Raw genomic sequence first — 17,708 nt, 5'->3', positions numbered from 1 at the left:
AGCACACCTCACAAACTCCTCACTCTTTCCAGCAACAGAACCGGGTCTGTTTAACAAGTGGAGGTGTTTTCACTTGGCTATTTTAAAACGCACAGCGTTTTCTCTGCAGCACCAGATGAGCAGGCCTAGTCCGAGGAGTTTTGTTTGCAGTTTACTTGGAAACATGGAAATTTTGTGATGAGGTCTAAAAAAACAAGCAGGAAAGCAACACTGCTCCTCATCTTCTGACAAAATTGTTAAGCAAATCAAAACAGTCAAACACACACACACTCATAAGATTCATAGGTGGGTGCCTTAGAAGTCATTTTTTGTGGACTTTCAAGGACTTTTAGGCAGAGAGTCCAAATGTGATTCTAATCTTTAAGTGAATGTCTTCTGCTTCCATTTCCATATATAGTTAAAGAATATTTCTGACAACCTCCTTCACCTCAACACTACTAAATTATCAGCCACGATACAAGGTGATGCAGTTCAAGTGAGTGGCTGCATCTCAATGCTTCCATTCCGGACAGGCACTATTGTAAAGAACCAGACATTACGTCTCTAGCAACACAATGAGCAGTTCAGAATGGATGGCCACACACGCACGCAACGATGTTTAGAGGCAACAACAAACTTTTGACGGAGTAGAAATTGTCTCTAAAAGGACAATTGTTTGCAACAGGTGACCTTTCCATGACATATGATGATTGCAAAGTGGCAAATAGGCAAACAGTGGGGAAAAGCATATCACTGTAAACCAGCATTAGTCCAGTAAACCTTATGAACTCAAGGTTTGCAGCAAGGTTTTTGATAGCAGGAGCTTATGTTTCCTTGCTGCAGTAAGGAGGCATCTTTCGTTGGTGTCCAGTACCACTACACTACTTAAAACTGGGGTGTTGCATTTTTAACACTGGCCTCATAGTTATGCATGTCAAATCTGTGATTTTCAGGTTTCCTGAAAATATGCTTAATATCATCAACCAACCAACGCTGAGCACAAACTTGTCAAACACTGATTGGGTCTTTCAATGATCTGGGAAAAAAGGGTGCAAGATTGTCTATGTCTTTATGCTTGCCGTGGTGAAAGTAAACAGGCTGAGAAGTCTAAATGGAATTTGGCCAAGTTATAATAGTGATTACCATACCTCATCCCGCATGTTCGAGTGACTCCGTTAACTTATGATTGTATTTCATATCTACTTCAAAATAAGCGCAACCATCAGCTTAATTTCACGTTCAGCCAGTTGCAGGAAAAACTGCACTAGAAAACCAAACGTACACCCCTTCACAAACTGCAGGGAGAGTAGTAATCTACCCACAGATAAATTGATGTTTATAAGATAAAGCCGACATGCGAGCCTTTCGACCAATGCCATCTAGTTCATTTAAAGACTGGCTATATTACAACATTTAGTCTTTCACCGATTTTAGTGATTGAATTCCTTATCACTAATATGGAAGTTAAACGTTATGAGAAATTGACATTGATTACGTTTCTAATAAAAACAAATTTAAAAAAAACTTTAGGATTTTGTGGACTGAAGTTATCATTCAGCTTCCATTGTGTGATTGCTGGTGATGGTGACCAAGTTTACAGTGACATTTCGTGTGCAAGTACAATATTAAGTTTTCAGGAGAACTGGATTTTAGTTGATCAATTTAAGTTCAGTGTAACCGTTTAATTGGTCTTTCCCATAATAAACACAGCGTGAATAGCCACAAGCAATTGATCAAGAAAGTCCATCGCTTCACAAGCGTAACTAACTAAATAATCGTGGGGACAAAACGTTGAAGTTACCACTTACTTTTTCCATTTGTGGGCCCGAGGTAGATTGTTGAGAGGGACAGCAGCAGACCATAAAACAAGGTCAAATAATTTCTTCGTTTACTAGACCTCATTCCTGTAAGCAAGTGCGGTCCTAGCAAAACAAAATATGTCTTTAATGCCTTGCAACTGTTTTCACTAAGCAAAATAAGCGTAGATAGCCTGGTCGGCGGCTACCTAGCTTGCGGTTGTTGTACACAGTCCTGAAAAAAAAAGCTAGCTCTGCTAGCAAAATTCTGGTTTTCCAGCAATGCTTGGTTGTTCAGACAGTTATCCAGCGGGTTACGTCTAATGGCTCCTTGATAATTTAACTTTATCAGCAAAAATAATTCGTTGAGGAGCTAGATAACCAATAATAATACTTTAAATGCAAACTAGAGCACTAACATTAGTTAACCATCCAACAAACTGCTAGCTAGCCTTTTGGCGTGCGGTGGAATTTCTCGGGAGTCTGTTGTTGGGGAGATCTCAAGCCAAGTTAGCCTGTTAGCTACGCTAGGTTTTTTTCGGCATGGGACATGTGAATATCAATGGTATTCGAATGTCTTCACAAATCGTGCAGTCCATATACCCATGTGTGCATAAGCGCCTAAAAAAACAGGCTGTATATTCCAATCTTTTGATTATCCGCATCTTCATATTCCATTTCTTTAAAAAATAATAATGGAGGGGCACACTCTTCGTTCAGCTGCACGGTGTTCCTCCTCGATGCTGCTTGAGAAGACTAGCTGGCTAGCTAGCTGGCGTGTGTTGGTAGGTCAGACGGGGACGACATTGTGCAGAAGAGGCTTTGAGCATCATATGCAGAACGGCATTCCAATAGATAACGTTAATTTTATTTTTAAAAATCAATCGTTTCTCTTTAAGGACCAATCCTGGATGCTGTTTGTACCAAAATATTCACCGCAGAAATCGTTTCATCAACTGCAGACCGCTTTTCTTCCTCCCACCCTCTTTTACCAGCCTCGCCGTCTGAGAATTTTTAATTCTAACGTTAAGGTTAGCAACGTAGTTTTAGCTGTCCCAAACAACACAGACCACCAGGTTGTAAACGTTTCTCCGGAAAGGTTGCTCCAGTATTGAATATCATAGTCATAAAAGCTTGTAGATGCCTTTCTTCGCTCTCATAGTCGATGGTGTGCATACGCGTGTAAACGTAGCGGCTCCGCGGCGCGTCTGCTCTGGAATCAGCGCTGTAAACAGGGCTCGTTTTTTTCTTCACACTCACTCATAGTGAGCTACGTTTGAAAACGATGCGCGGAAAATACGGAGTGGATTTTTCAAGCAGTGGGATTTCCTTGACATTCTGGTGTAGAGGAATGCGCCCGGTTTCTGACGAAACGATCCCTGTTTCCGCCACGTAATTAAACTTGCTTGTAGTAGCCTAGCAGGGGCCTCAACTTTCTGGTTTTATACCGTCACTCATGGAAGTAGCTACGTTCCACGTTATACGCCATACGTTCATAGTTGGCCCTGCTGCTGACCTTCACCGCTGCTGTTTATATTGTAGGCCTTCTATTTTATGGGTGAAGACAATTTTCATGCCTGACACGACAATAAAGTCTATTCATTCATTCATTCATTAATGTATTTATTATTTTAAATATTATATGTTAAAATATAAACACTGGCCTAATTCTGCACAAGCAAATATTCTTAATAACACAACTGTCTCTGTAATCGTCTCAGGCCTATGAGCATCTTGGACTTGAAATGTAGGCAATGTAAGAAAAAAATTGCAGTTTGCTGTAGCCTAAATATCAAAATATATAGCCTATTTCTATTTCTTACTGTTTATCACTGTTCCAAATCACTTGCAGTGAATACATATAACTTCAGTTTTTGCGTTGCTCTTCTTTAGTAAACACAGATATCATGATGTATCATAGATTAATATTTTTCAATTAATCGAATATTGCAGAATCGCTAAATTGCTAATATAGGCCTATTGTGGGAAAAGTAGCCTATCATGACAGTATTGATTTACTCTGCAATTCCCACCCCTAAACAAAATTAATTTATATTAATTGATATTTTCTAATGCTGTTAGTAACAAATATAATGATGGGCAAGAATGTTATAACTGTGTGTTAACAATGTTACAATCATGAAGATGGTGTAGTGTAATTTTTTTCATCAAAGGTCTTCATTATCACACTGATAAAATGAGGTATCCAAATAACCATTCATATACTAATAAAGGCATATACAGCCATGAATATATCCCAAAAATACATCAACAAAATGAGAGAGGAGAGGGTGAGTCCTGCGTTGGGTCAAAATTTAAAAAGATCAGGTGCTCTTCAAGCGCGGACAACAGAAGTTATAAGGCAAAATGTGACTGTCCTGTATGTAAGATATGTAGGCTCTGAGGCAGTCAAAGAATCCGAGGCACACCGATCAAGTATAAGTTAAAAATCCTTTATTCTAGAATAGAATATAGAATCTTTATTGTCATTGCATATCGATATACAATTAAATTTTAGTGCTTCTTCGGCCAGTGCATAGCAGATAAAAAGAAAACAGTAAAACAGGAATAAATTAATTAAATAAATCCTTGCACCATTTCTGTAAATGTGTGCTAATAAATTAAACTAACTAAACTAAACTAAACTAAACTAGAGAAATAAGCAATATACACATAATTTACCATTATAGCGCACACACACTTTATGAGCTCAGGGACCTGATGGCCCAGGGAAAGAAACTGTTTATATGTCTATTTGTCCTGCTCTTGAGGCACATCTCCTGCCAGAGGGCAGAACAGTGCTGTCCTGGGTGTGAGGGGTCGGCAGTGATTGCCCTATAGCTCTCCTGAGACACCGCATGCGGTGTCTTCTAGCAAGGGTAGGACTGCTAGGGATACTGTATGTTGTGCCATCTTTATGACCCTCTGCAGGTTCTTTCTGTCCGCCACAGTGCAGTTGGCATACCAAGCCGTAATGCAGTACATAAGGACACTCTCGGTAGTGTTGCGGTAAAAAGCCACTAACAGTTTCTCCTCCAGATGCATCCTTCTGAGTATCCTAGGAGGTGGAGTCGCTGTCTGGCCTTTTTTACCACCACTTTTTCAATGGATACACCTATATGTTTCAACTCATAAGAGTCTTCATCAACATAGTGTCGCAAACCTTTTTTTTTACCCAATTTACCCAATAAGTTTATTTTATTTATTATTTTTAATTGATCTACCATGTTCCAAACGTAAGGGTTTTAGATGTTTCCATGGGTGATAAATATATAGGTTAGACAGTGCGGCACCTGCACTTTGCATTGACACACACACACAGATAGAGAGAGAAAGAGAGGGAGAGAGAGAGAAAGAGAGGGATAGAGAGAGATAGAGGAGAGAGAAAGAGAGGGAGAGAGAGAAAGAGAGAGGAGAGAGAAAGAGAGAGGGAGAGAGAAAGAGAAGGAGAGAGAGGGAGAGAGAGAGAGAGAGAGAGGGGGAGTTTTCTCTTCAGGCCACTGCTGTTGTATTGGAGCAAATCAGGGGTAAAAGAGTGGTTGGCTAGAAGATAGAGGGTAAGGGGTTGGGGCAACAAGTGGAGTTTTACTCTTAGCCACTCAGAGATTTGAACCTTAATCACTTAATTTCTGATGATTATAGGTTACGTTACATTTATTCATTTGGAAGAGACAACTAACATGTGAGAAGCAATCAATCTTCAAGTAAATTAAAAGACCTTAGAGTGTGCTAATTCAGCATGACAGTGGAAGGAGAACAGGTAAAAAGTGCGTAGTTCAGTTTAAGTGGCTTGTTATGGTGTTAGAGGTGTTAGACTGTGATACGAAAATGATGGTGACTGGTTTTGCACAACGGGCAGGCATATTTTTAGTGACTAAAGGTGATGACTCACATTTTAGCAAAGTTCTTGAGGAGCCCAGTTCCTATTGCTGATTGGATGATCACAACAAGTTGCCCATTGTTGAGTTTGTTGTTAGAGTTCCACAGAAATAATTGTGAATGCCCAAACAACTCTCTGCGAAACTGTCTTGCAGCATTGCTCAAAAAATATAGCAGATGTTATCATCAACTTAATTGTTTTGATTGTGGCAATATGTGCAATGCTGTAACATCTGAAAGAGGGGTAAAATAACCTCTCTTGAGAGTGCATAAACCGTGCATCATGGTACCAGATTGAAGTCCTGTACATAAAATTCCCATGTCTGTCTGGAGTACATGATCCATTACTCACATACATGGCAATGTGCATCATGCGACCACTGTATCTGGTTTCATGCGGAACCGGGGAACGTTCCGGAAGCCTCCCACCGACAGGATTGGTCTTGGGGAAGAGAACAGGATGTCTATGTGTTGGTGGTCCAGAAAAAACCCAGCCGGACGGCCAGCGCTGGAAGAATGAGGCCCCTGATTGTTTTGATCATCCTCGCAATTATCCTGCCTGGTTAGCTCGCATGAAGAGAGGAGGGCACAATTATCTTAACGCCACAGATTACCTCAACTGCTGGCAAACAGAACCAAGCCTTTGCCACATTCCGACAATTCCCGGCTGATCAAGGGAATAATGGTCGGAACACCCGAGGCCACCCAAGACCGCATGTACAGTGAATTACCCACTTCAACAAGTACATCATGCACTATCATGACCCCAGCACCCCCCAGCTCTGGTACCCCCAAACACACACACACACACACACACACACACACACACACGCACAGTCTCTCAAACACCACCACACACACAGTCACGCACACACATTTACGGACTCAAAAATATAACTACAGTCACAAAGGGTTACCCACCACTCTGTCACACACACACAAACATAGTCACACACACACACCCCCCCCACACCCCCACCTCATAACTGGACACTGAATGTTGTGCCTGTCTACTTGCATTTGTTGAGTTCTCATAATAGAAGGGTCCCCGCAAGGTCAGCTACCAAGCCCACCTACCTCGCTGTGTTTCAGGTCACTTGCCTCACACACACACACACACACACACACACACACACACACACACACACACACACACACACACTCACTAACAAAGACACACACACTCAATCTCTCTCTCATGCACACACACTTGCACAAGCACACACTCAATAATACATGTGTACACACAAGCACAAACACACAAACACACACACCCACACTAACACACACACACTCACCAACAAAGACACTCTCTCTCTCTCTCTCTCTCTCACTCACACACACACACAGACACACACACACACACACACACACTTGCACAAACACACACTCACTCACTCACACACACACACACACACAAACACAGACACACAAACACACACACACACTGGGCTGGATGGCTGTTTATCAGTACAGGAGACTGCCCATGGTAATGAGTCTGGTTTGTTTTTCACCGTGCCCTGGCAGGGGCAATGGAATGTCGGTGTGGGGGCAGGGGTGGGGTGGGGTGGGATTGGGGTGGCTAATCGCTGCTTTAGGAGATGGAGGGTATGTTTGGATTTCGGGAGGGGATGATGTTGTGAACCCAGTCTACAGCTGACGCAGATGATGTTAAACAGTTTAGTTTAATTCCGTTTCCATATTCATGACAAATGTTGATTCAATTTGAAATTCCAAACCATACTCGTCTAAGTAAACAAATTCAGTCTGGGCAAGGGAGAGTTAGTTATTGATGCAAGTTCAGGCTATTTTCTGCAAGGTCCAGTTTAGGCCCGTGATCTTTGGACTGAGTTTGTCAAACATTCCTCATGTAAAATAGAATCATAATGGATAGTAGGCTCATTTTCTAAGTAGGCCAACCATAATATATTACTGTTTGTAACAAATTGCATATCAATACATTTACTTAAAAACATAAACATTTACTTGTTTTCCAAACAAACCACACAGCTGATGACATACCCATGCTAAGTGATTTATTTCTGTTATATATTTAGCGATGATGTGTGCTGTAAAAGCTTTTACTGCCCTTTTCTGGTCTCCTCCTGACCAGCATAGAACTACACAGTGAACAGCCTGGACAGCTGGTGTGTTCTTCATACAGTTCAGGCTTAGGCTACTGTATACCATCAAAATTAATTTGAAGAGGTTACATAGACCCGCCACTTACAAAATCACTTTAACTGAAAAACTACACAATGCCACTTGATTAATACATGAAAAAAACTTCCCAGTAAAGTCAGAGCCTAACAACAATCCATAAACTTTCCTGTGGCATGAAGGCCATGCCTCTCCCTTTAGTGCAGAGCCATGCAGACAAGTGCTCCTCAGTGTTTAGTCAGGTCTCGTCCAAACTGATCAACGGATGTGCTTACTCAACAGCAACCACTAGGTGTCCTCACTGTACATGGTGTGGTGTCTAATCTAATGCACCTGAGACTTGAATGTTTTGTTGAGTGAGACTGCACTGTTACAAGTGTGATGAATATAGGAAGAAGGGTTCTCTGATCTACACAGACACTTCTTCATCAACCCCTTCTTCATCACTATCTCTGCATCTCCAGGTCTTTGAAGAACCTTTTCCATGACCGTCACATGACTTTCAATTTTTTTACCCACGGCTCAGAGGACAAGTCCATGAGGGCAGTTTGATTTAATTCCATACTGACTAAGCATGTAGTGATTATTTGGCTGATCAGTGGCAGCGACTACGATGGCGATCAGCAACATCATGCCAGTGTGATGAGGAGAGGGAGAGATTCTTTCTTCAGTTCAAGAATTAGTGTGCAACAGCTGCTGCACACAAGCACAATTCACACTGCCAACATCACCTACAGTCAGCAGCACATATATGCACTTAGAGAAAACATAGCAGCAGTAACAGGAGCCACACAGAGACCTAAATGCCCCACCAGTCATCACAGGGGAAGTTGATGGACTAAATAGGTTCCAGCAGGACCCTGTAATGATAACACAGGGCTGGGTCTCACATGAGTGTTTTTCCACTTTGGGCAGTAGTGTTGTGCTGCTGGTTTTCATCTTCTCTGCTCCTTCCAATTATTCCTCTACTGCCCTCTGGTGGTCAAAAAGCATTATAGCAGCATGTTTTGTCAAAACTCATGAGACAGTTTGAACTGACCATTTACTGACACAAGGAGACGACCAACTGCAGTTTGTGTGATCTGTTGAGGTTTTATTAGTAAGAGAGAGAGGGAAGGGAGTAATTCTGACTTGATCAATTACCACAAAATGGACAAGTATACAGAAACGATTCTCTAGCAAAAAAAAATTGACCAGCCATCGCATCCGCAACTCTAGTGCATGGCTGTTGTCATGTGAAGGTACTGATTGTTGATGTGCAGTTATGCAATTGACTCACACATACACACACACACACACACACACACACACACACACACACACACACACACACACACACAAGCAAGATATACTTTGATTGTGAAAGTTGGACAGGACTGATACAATGTAATGCATGGAATGCTGCTATAACTTTCCTACTTCCTGAAGATAATAATAGCAATTTGACTGTTGACCACTTGAGACATAGTTGAGCTTCATGCAAACCACAATGTCCTGTAGTCATCATGCTACATCCTGTGTTCACTAATATATCATCTGAATAAATCAGCTAGTCTATCTCCTTCCTCTGCATGATGAGGACAGTGTATCTGCTGCTCTTCTTTCATCTCATGATGCAGTGCCATGGTAAGAATAGTGACTTCACCTAGTAACAGTAGGATTAAGATGCAGAGTGTTGGTGATCCATGAGTTGTTGCATGCGTTTGGAAACATACTGTAAGTGCAAGATCAGTAGTCTTAATTTGTTGGTTTTTGTGATATATTTGCACAGAAAGTCAGAGCACAAATTATTCATAACATTTCTTTATGATATAATATTTCTTTATAACATGATTGAAATAGTTTATTTTGAAGTTGATTTGCGTTCTACAGGGTCCACTCATTTTCCTCACCTCAAGAAAGGGGAGGACGTAACTCTGTCCTGTAAAACATGTCAATGGGAGGTTGACATAAATTCAGACAACACAGTAGATTGTAAAATACAACAGAGCAATTTCTCACAAATGCCACAAATCTGCCATGCCATTAAAAAGATTGATTCTAAAGGCTGTCAGATCATTGTCAAAAGTGGGATCTTTGCCTGTGTGAGTAACTTCCCTACTACAGATATCCATTCAAACCTTCCTCTCATCCCATGGAGTCCTACATCATTTCTCAAGCAGAATCCGAGGGTAAGTTTGAAAGAGATTATTCATTTAAAGCAGAAATGTGCAGCTTTTTTTAAGCATGTCTTATCTTGTACAAACGAATGTGTTGAACATAACACAACGTCCATTGTTTTTAACACATCTCTATGTCCAGATAGGGGCAACACGGTTTCTGTTGTTTCGTAGGCTCTGTGTACAAGAACAATTGAATTGAAGAAAGAAAATACAGACTATTAAGACAATTACTTCCGAACCTTGACAGCAGCACCATAAACATTGCATTTTCTATTTCTGTTCTCACAGTGCTGCCTGAATCTACCAATGAGAGTGCAGTGCGTGTGTCTACAGGAGGACTGATTGATCTCACATGCACTTCTCAAGCAAAGGGGCATTCCAAATACCCCTTTGTGGTGTACTGGATCAAACTCAGTCATAACAGCAGCATATGCTTTACAATTCACTATCAGATTATGGGCTGCATAAACACTGTGCTGCTGACAGTGGTGTGTTGATTCAGATATCAAACACAACGCAACGTGTTGAAGCTCGCAAGAACCATAATCTGATGATCAGCGATGCCACTCACTCCAACAGTGGACAGTATCTGTGTATATTACAAGTTTATATCAATGCTAATCAGAACTGGAAATTACTCACCAACACTACAGTCAATGTGGAGGATCCAACTGGTGATAATATTAAGTTAATAACTTCTAGACTGGGCTACAGTGTTAAATGATATAGGGCCTAAACAAATTTACAATTATATTATATTATTAACAAATGTACAATTATATTATATTATATTACCACAGACCCAGATGGTATTTTAAAACAGTTTTAAAACACTATTTTCATCTGGTTTTCTTATATTACCCTATTTATTCTAATTATTAGAATAATATGGAAGCATTTTATTACAAAGAAACTGCATGTTACCAGGGTTCCTTTGTTTATCTTTAAGAGGATATGACGCTGATATTTTGTGTTCTCTAGGATCCTTGTCAATTTATACTGTCCATCTTCTAGAGGAAATGACGCTGACATTTTGTGTTCTATATATGAGCCTTGTGGATATTGTCGGTGTGAAAATGTTTGTTCTTTTCATTGTTGCCATGGTCATCATTCTACTGCCCAGAAGAATAACCAGAACCCAAGGTGAAGCACGCACTCAGAATGGCATTTTTAAAACATTTCCTTTTGTCATAAATATACCTTTTAGTGGATTTTATTGTTTTGTTATTGCAGAATCCAGATCTGAAGTTAGACAGAGGTAATGCTTTCAGTGTCATTCTGTATTCTTTCAATAATAACAACAACAATAATAACAATTCACAAAAGTAACAGGTTTCTCCTGCTTCTTCCAGGAATAACAGTGAAGAGGGATTGTCGGATGAGAACTGTAAGTTGCTCTGAAACTGTCGATTTTTCTTGAAGAAAAAAAGCACTTTTTCACTGTACCTAATGTGTGTGTGTGCGTGTGTGTGTGCACTGTCTGTACATGTCTATATACATTTGTGTGTGGTATACATTTGCATTGCTTCTGTAGGCTCCCCTTATGCAGTAGGCCAGGGAGAGCAGGAAGAAGCGGTCTACTCACTTGCACAGCTGAGTCAGACCTGTCATGAGATGAGGGTGTCATGAAGAGCAACCCAATATATGAAACCTCACTGTACTAGGCTATATGTAGTCAATGTACTGTCTGCTCCCTATAAATTCCTAAAGCAGCTACAGTCCACTCCATGTGATCAAGTTTAAGTTAGTTAAGGTTAAAGACTCGAAGCCGACTCGATCGACTGAATGTCAGGCGGACAAACTAGGTCCCGCATCCAAGTCCAAGCTGGGTTCTATAAAGCGCATTGGGACATACTGTGCATGTTATGGCACTATTTAAATAAAGTTGAATTGAATTAAACTGAACTGAATTTAATTGAATTGCATGGAATGAAGAACAAAGGGGATATATATACATAAAGATGATGAAATTAAACAGATTGTGCAAAAATAGCAGTACACTCTTAGAAAAAAAGGTTCCATCCTTTGATACAAAAAAGGTTCTTTATGGGGAACCATACAAGGTGCCTCTATAGAGTGTCTCTGTATTTTGGTTGCTCAAACCATTCACAAACCCGTTCTCCTGTTCTCTTATGATCGTCATACCCTTAATGACCACCAGAGGGAAACAGCTCCCCTCCCACTCTTGTTCCGTGAGGTGCTGACTACTTGCCTCTGTCTACACACCAGATGAGCAAATAATGTGTATAGTTTGAATATAGTGAATACTGTTTTGATGTTTTTTTTTAATACTTGCCTTTTCATAGAGGAAAGATCTTCATTAGGCTTACTTGTATCATTCAGATGACCTACAAAAACGTAGTTACCAACCATGTTTTAGGATGTCAAAGCACAATTTACTTGGTAAAGTGTAAAGATAAGACCGTGAGAAAATATCATGTCACCTTTTGCTTAGTGTTGTAGCTATAGCAACCACAACCCAGACCATAGACTGTATACAGTCTATGACCCAGACAGTTAAACCCTAAGCTCTCAGTTCTCAATTGCAATGGAGGAGCATTTGCCCAAGTGTCAAAGGGAGAAAGAATACTTTCTGTGTGCATCTATACAATGGACAATTACTTCTTGGCATATACAGTATAGCATATTTTCAGCTTCTTCCAAAGTGATGTATATATTATTAAAGCAAGACGATGGAAGAATTCACATGGAAAAATAACACTAAAAGGACACCCAGTGTGTAAAGAGTGTCACGTTCCTGCACGGTATGAAAGTAACTTAGTGCAATACCAGGCATTTCAAGCTCGCATGGCAATGACAGGGATGCCATTCTCCCTATTATACAATATGTCCTATTACATATAAGTGCACCAAAAGGTAAAACAACCCTACAGTGTTTCTTTAAAGATATGTAGGCCTAGGTTCTTTTTACCTTAAAATAATGGCTTAATTTCTAAAACAACAAACAACTAAATCAGTTTTTATGTTGCTTTCAGCTTGTCTCCTTATAGGTGTTTAGAAGATGATCAGTGTCTGAGAGACGACGACGACTGTGCAGCACAGCAGAAAGAGCATTATTGACTATTATTAGCCTATGATATGGTTGATTATTATGATGTTCAATGTTATGACATTGCACATTTAATTATAATATGTGGAACATATTTAATATATTATTTAATGTCCATTTCAGTCAGTAGTTTTTATGAAATACATTATTCGTATGTGGGGTGTGAGAATGGTGAAACGTCCCCATTTCTTTGAACTTCTCGTCGGAAGTCGTTATTTTTCTAAACCGTATTGAGTGCTAAATGACAGTTCTCCACATCGTCCCCTCATCAGCATTCTGTACAAAACAAGTCAAGCACTTCCTCATGGTCATTCTGTGCCGTGATGGAGACACTGTGTTTCACTCTTCTGATCTGTTTATGATACAATGCCATGGTAGGACAAGATCTTTTTCAGGTTTTGCTACTTTTTTAATAAAATGTTTATTAATATCAACAAACTTGTTTATTAATATCAGCATTGTTTTATTATCAGTTTATCAATAACAGCAGTTTAATAAATATCAGTTACCCCCAAATACCCCCCCAAAGGGTCCACTCATTTCCATTAACTACAGAAAGGAGAGGAGGCAACACTGTCCTGTGGAACATGTCAATGGGAGACTGATGTGGACTCAGACAACACAGTGGACTGCAGATTATCAAAGACCAGGAATTATTCAAATAGACCAGAATGTCCAACTGGAAAACCAGACCTATAAAGAGATAAAGCGAAGTGAACCCAATATGTGTGACATCAGTGTAAAGAGGGGATTCTTTGCTTGTGTTAATGACTTTAAATCTGGCTCTTGCTTCATTCATCCATTCAAACCCTCTGCTCATCATGTGGAGTCCTTCACTGTTGCTCAGGAAGAACCAGAGAGTAAGTGTGAATGTAGGATCCCCTTTAATGTGAACAGCAATAGTAACGACATGTCATATTTCACTTTGTTCACAGTGGTGTCCGAACCTGTAATTGGAAAGCTCAGTGAACGTGTCTGCAGGAGGATCAGTTAATCTGACGTGCATTTTTACAACAAAGGGGAAATATTCCAATTAGCCTTTTGTGGTGTACTGGATTAAGACTGGTGCTGAGAGCAGCACATGTGTGTACTCATTTCATTACACTTCATATGATGATGGTGGTGTTGATGGACACTGTTCCATTGACAAAGATCTTCTGCTGAGGAGATCATACACATCCCACCCTTCTCTCACTGATACCAACACCCATAACCTGATGATCAGCAATGCTGCTCACTCAGACAGTGGACAGTATGTGTGTGCCTTACAAGTGAACAAGAACCAGCAGCACTGGACAATAATCACCAATAATGGATGGTAATCCACTGACTACCTCACTGTGGTATTTGTCATGATATGTGTATATTGAAGCCAATCCAACAACCACTGGAATTACCACTGTTGGTAAGTTTAGCTTGACATTTCTCATGGAAGGCATAATGAATAATGCAGTGAGGTGTCTGAATAAAAGTATTGCTATGCATTAATTGAAGTAGGACTGATAATAATAACATAATGTTTACTTATAGAGCACCTTTCTAAAAACAACTCACACAGTGCAGATCAAACACTCCCCACCCCTGGAGATGCTGGTAAGTGCAATGGAAAAGCATACATCTCCCTCTGTTGAAGCACTATGATGATATGATTTGAAATCATATTTTTCAGAATTCAATCCTATCTACATGGCTGGCGTAGTAGTGCCCATTATTCTCATCGCTGTCGTCATCATACTACTTAGAAGGAGATCAGCCGGGACCAAAGGTGAAACATTTACATGTGTTTTTCCAATATGATTTTTATTATCATCAACATAGAATTCAGTTCGTATTTTGTTTTTGTCTTTACAGCGCCTCAAACTGTGATATCCCAAAGGTAACCTTTTAGATCTTGTTGTGTGTTTTGATAATTATCATTTGATAATGATAATTTATTTTCATTGGGATGGGTCTCTAAAGCTATGACTAAGAGCAGATATCTTTGTGTGATTTTTTCTCTCAACTCTTTTCCTCACTATCCCTCCTCATTACTGTCTCCTCTCCTCACTATCCCTCCTCATTACTGTCTCCTCTCCTCACCATCCCTCCTCATTACTGTCTCCTCATTATCCCCCTCATTACTGTCTCCTCACTATCCCTCCTCATTACTGTCTCCTCACTATCCCTCCTCATTACTGTCTCCTCTCCTCATTATCCCTCCTCATTACTGTCTCCTCACTATCCTCCTCATTACTTGTCCCCCTCATTATCCTGTCTCCTCACTATCCCCCTCATTACTGTCTCCTCACTATCCCTCCTCATTACTGTCTCCTCTCCTCATTATCCCTCCTCATTACTGTCTCCTCACTATCCCTCCTCATTACTGTCTCCTCACCTCATTATCCCTCCTCATTACTGTCTCCTCTCCTCATTATCCCTCCTCATTACTGTCTCCTCACTATCCCTCCTCATTACTGTCTCCTCATTATCCCTCCTCATTATCCCTCCTCATTACTGTCTCCTCTCCTCATTATCCCTCCTCATTACTGTCTCCTCACTATCCCCCTCATTACTGTCTCCTCTCTATCCTCACTATCCCTCCTCACTGTCTCCCTCCTCATTATCCCTCCTCATTACTGTCTCCTCACTATCCCTCCTCATTACTGTCTCCTCTCCTCATTATCCCTCCTCATTACTGTCTCCTCACTATCCCCCTCATTACTGTCTCCTCACTATCCCCCTCATTACTGTCTCCTCTCCTCATTATCCCTCCTCATTACTGTCTCCTCTCCTCACTATCCCTCCTCATTACTGTCTCCTCACCAGGGGCGGTTCTAGGGGCGGGGCCACAGGGGCCCGGGCCCCATCTGAAATCTCATTGGCCCCTGACTGGCCCCTTTACCGTCTATCATCAATAAGTGTCAAACTTGTTGAGAACGACAATCAGAGATGCCATTCCATTCCCAAACAACTGGTGGCAGTAATGCACCTTGAAAGCTAAAGCACACAGTGAACTGTAAAGGAAAGAATACATTTGGCTAACCAGAAATGTCTCTGCTAATGTGAAGAAACGATACATTTGGCTAACGGAAGTATAACGTGAAGAACTGATACATTTGGCTAACGAAAGTATCAGCTACAATTCTAACGTGAAGAACCGATGGCAGCGTGTCATCCTCCACAGAAGTTTCTTGGTGAGTCACAAATCTCTATGTTGGTTATCATCATTATGTGAAAGGGACGCTTATTTAATATGTTAAGTTTGTCAATTAAATTACTTAAGCAGCAGCAAGCTTGCAGTGAACTGTTAACTGACTTAGTCAGTGAACTGTTAACATTAACTTAACGTTAGGTTACTTGAGTTGAGGTTTGATTGTTATTCATTGTTAGCATGCTGATAGATTTTATGTATGGAAAGGTAATGTATGAAGTGTTTGAAACGGTGTTATATGAAATGCAGAGAAATGGACAGGAAAGAGACAGCTTTTAAGAGAGTTCAAAATGTCCAACACATGAAGAGAGAGCAGCTATTATAAGCATATTGAGAACATGCAATTGAACGTGAAGAACCTGTACACTCACCGTATGTATCAGAATGCTCTGCGTCTGTAATCTGTGCATCAGGCCCTATCAAATCATAACAGTTAAATTATTGTTGAAATGTCTGACAGGATTATTAGTCTTTGATCATCACATGTTTACCTTTAAACTCAAAGGTCCTCCTTCAAACCCAACCAGGAGAGCGACACCAATAACCAGCAGGACCTCAATCACACTCCCACGTAGCAGGGAAACTGTGTGCACTGAACACAACAAAGATGACACAACTTCTGCTTTGAGAAATTTAGCCACGCCCATGATAAGCATGGATCACATAAGAAATGAATGTTAGCTTCAGACAAATCAAACAAGTTGCACATCCATGTCATGGTTTTCAAAAACACTTATCTAACTAGTTGTTCCAAATCAAAAGATAAAGGACTGAGAAAGAAACTGAATTTCAAGTGAGGCTCATATTCTTACCAGGTTTGACTGGATCACCCACAGTGACTGTAGTGTTGGTGATTACTCTCCAGTACTGCTGGTTCTTGTTCACTTGTAAGGCACACACATACTGTCCACTGTCTGAGTGAGTGGCACTGCTGATCATCAGGTTATGGGTCTTGGTATCAGTGAGAGAAGGGTGGGATGTGTATGATCTCCTTAACAGAAGATCTTTGTCAATAGAACAGTGTCCATCAAAACCACCATCATCATATGAAGAGTAATGATGTGAGTACACACATGTGCTGCTCTCAGCACCAGCCTTAATCCAGTACACCACAAAAGGCTGATGGGGAATAATCTTTCTTTGTTGTAAAGATGCACGTCAGATTAACTGATCCTCCTGCAGACACATGCACTGAGCTTTCCATTACAGGTTCGGACACCACTGTGAACAAAGTGAAATGTTGAAATGAAATATGACATGTCGTTACTATTGCTGTTCACATCAAAAGGTATATTACATTCACACTTACTGTCTGGTTCTTCCTTAGCAACAGTGAAGGACTCCACATGATGAGCAGAGGGTTTGAATGGATGAATGAAGCAGTCAGATTTAAAGTCATTAACACAAGCAAAGACTCCCCTCTTTATACTGATGTCACACATTCTGGATGTGTTTCTCTTTATCTCATTGCA

The 17,708-nt window shown here is 40.5% G+C and overlaps 2 long non-coding RNA genes and 1 pseudogene across 2 annotated transcripts; 1 reads left to right on the top strand and 2 right to left on the bottom strand.

The window, feature by feature from the left end:
- Positions 1 to 3,141, bottom strand: part of LOC125286866 — an 8,650-nt pseudogene extending 5,509 nt beyond the window's left edge.
- An 11,241-nt stretch (positions 3,142 to 14,382) lies between these two features.
- Positions 14,383 to 15,227, top strand: LOC125286893. Its single transcript, XR_007192252.1, has 4 exons — positions 14,383 to 14,451; positions 14,577 to 14,639; positions 14,716 to 14,811; positions 14,898 to 15,227. It is a non-coding gene; the product is annotated as an uncharacterized LOC125286893 (long non-coding RNA).
- Positions 15,228 to 16,749: 1,522 nt separating this feature from the next.
- On the bottom strand, positions 16,750 to 17,708 carry LOC125286894. The gene is made up of 3 exons (XR_007192253.1): positions 17,546 to 17,708; positions 17,049 to 17,457; positions 16,750 to 16,828 (listed from the first exon to the last, which is right to left on the bottom strand). It is a non-coding gene; the product is annotated as an uncharacterized LOC125286894 (long non-coding RNA).

This window comes from Alosa alosa, chromosome 21 (genome assembly GCF_017589495.1).
Source record: "Alosa alosa isolate M-15738 ecotype Scorff River chromosome 21, AALO_Geno_1.1, whole genome shotgun sequence".
Classification (NCBI taxonomy): domain Eukaryota; kingdom Metazoa; phylum Chordata; class Actinopteri; order Clupeiformes; family Clupeidae; genus Alosa; species Alosa alosa.
This window is presented reverse-complemented; position numbering and strand designations above follow the sequence as displayed.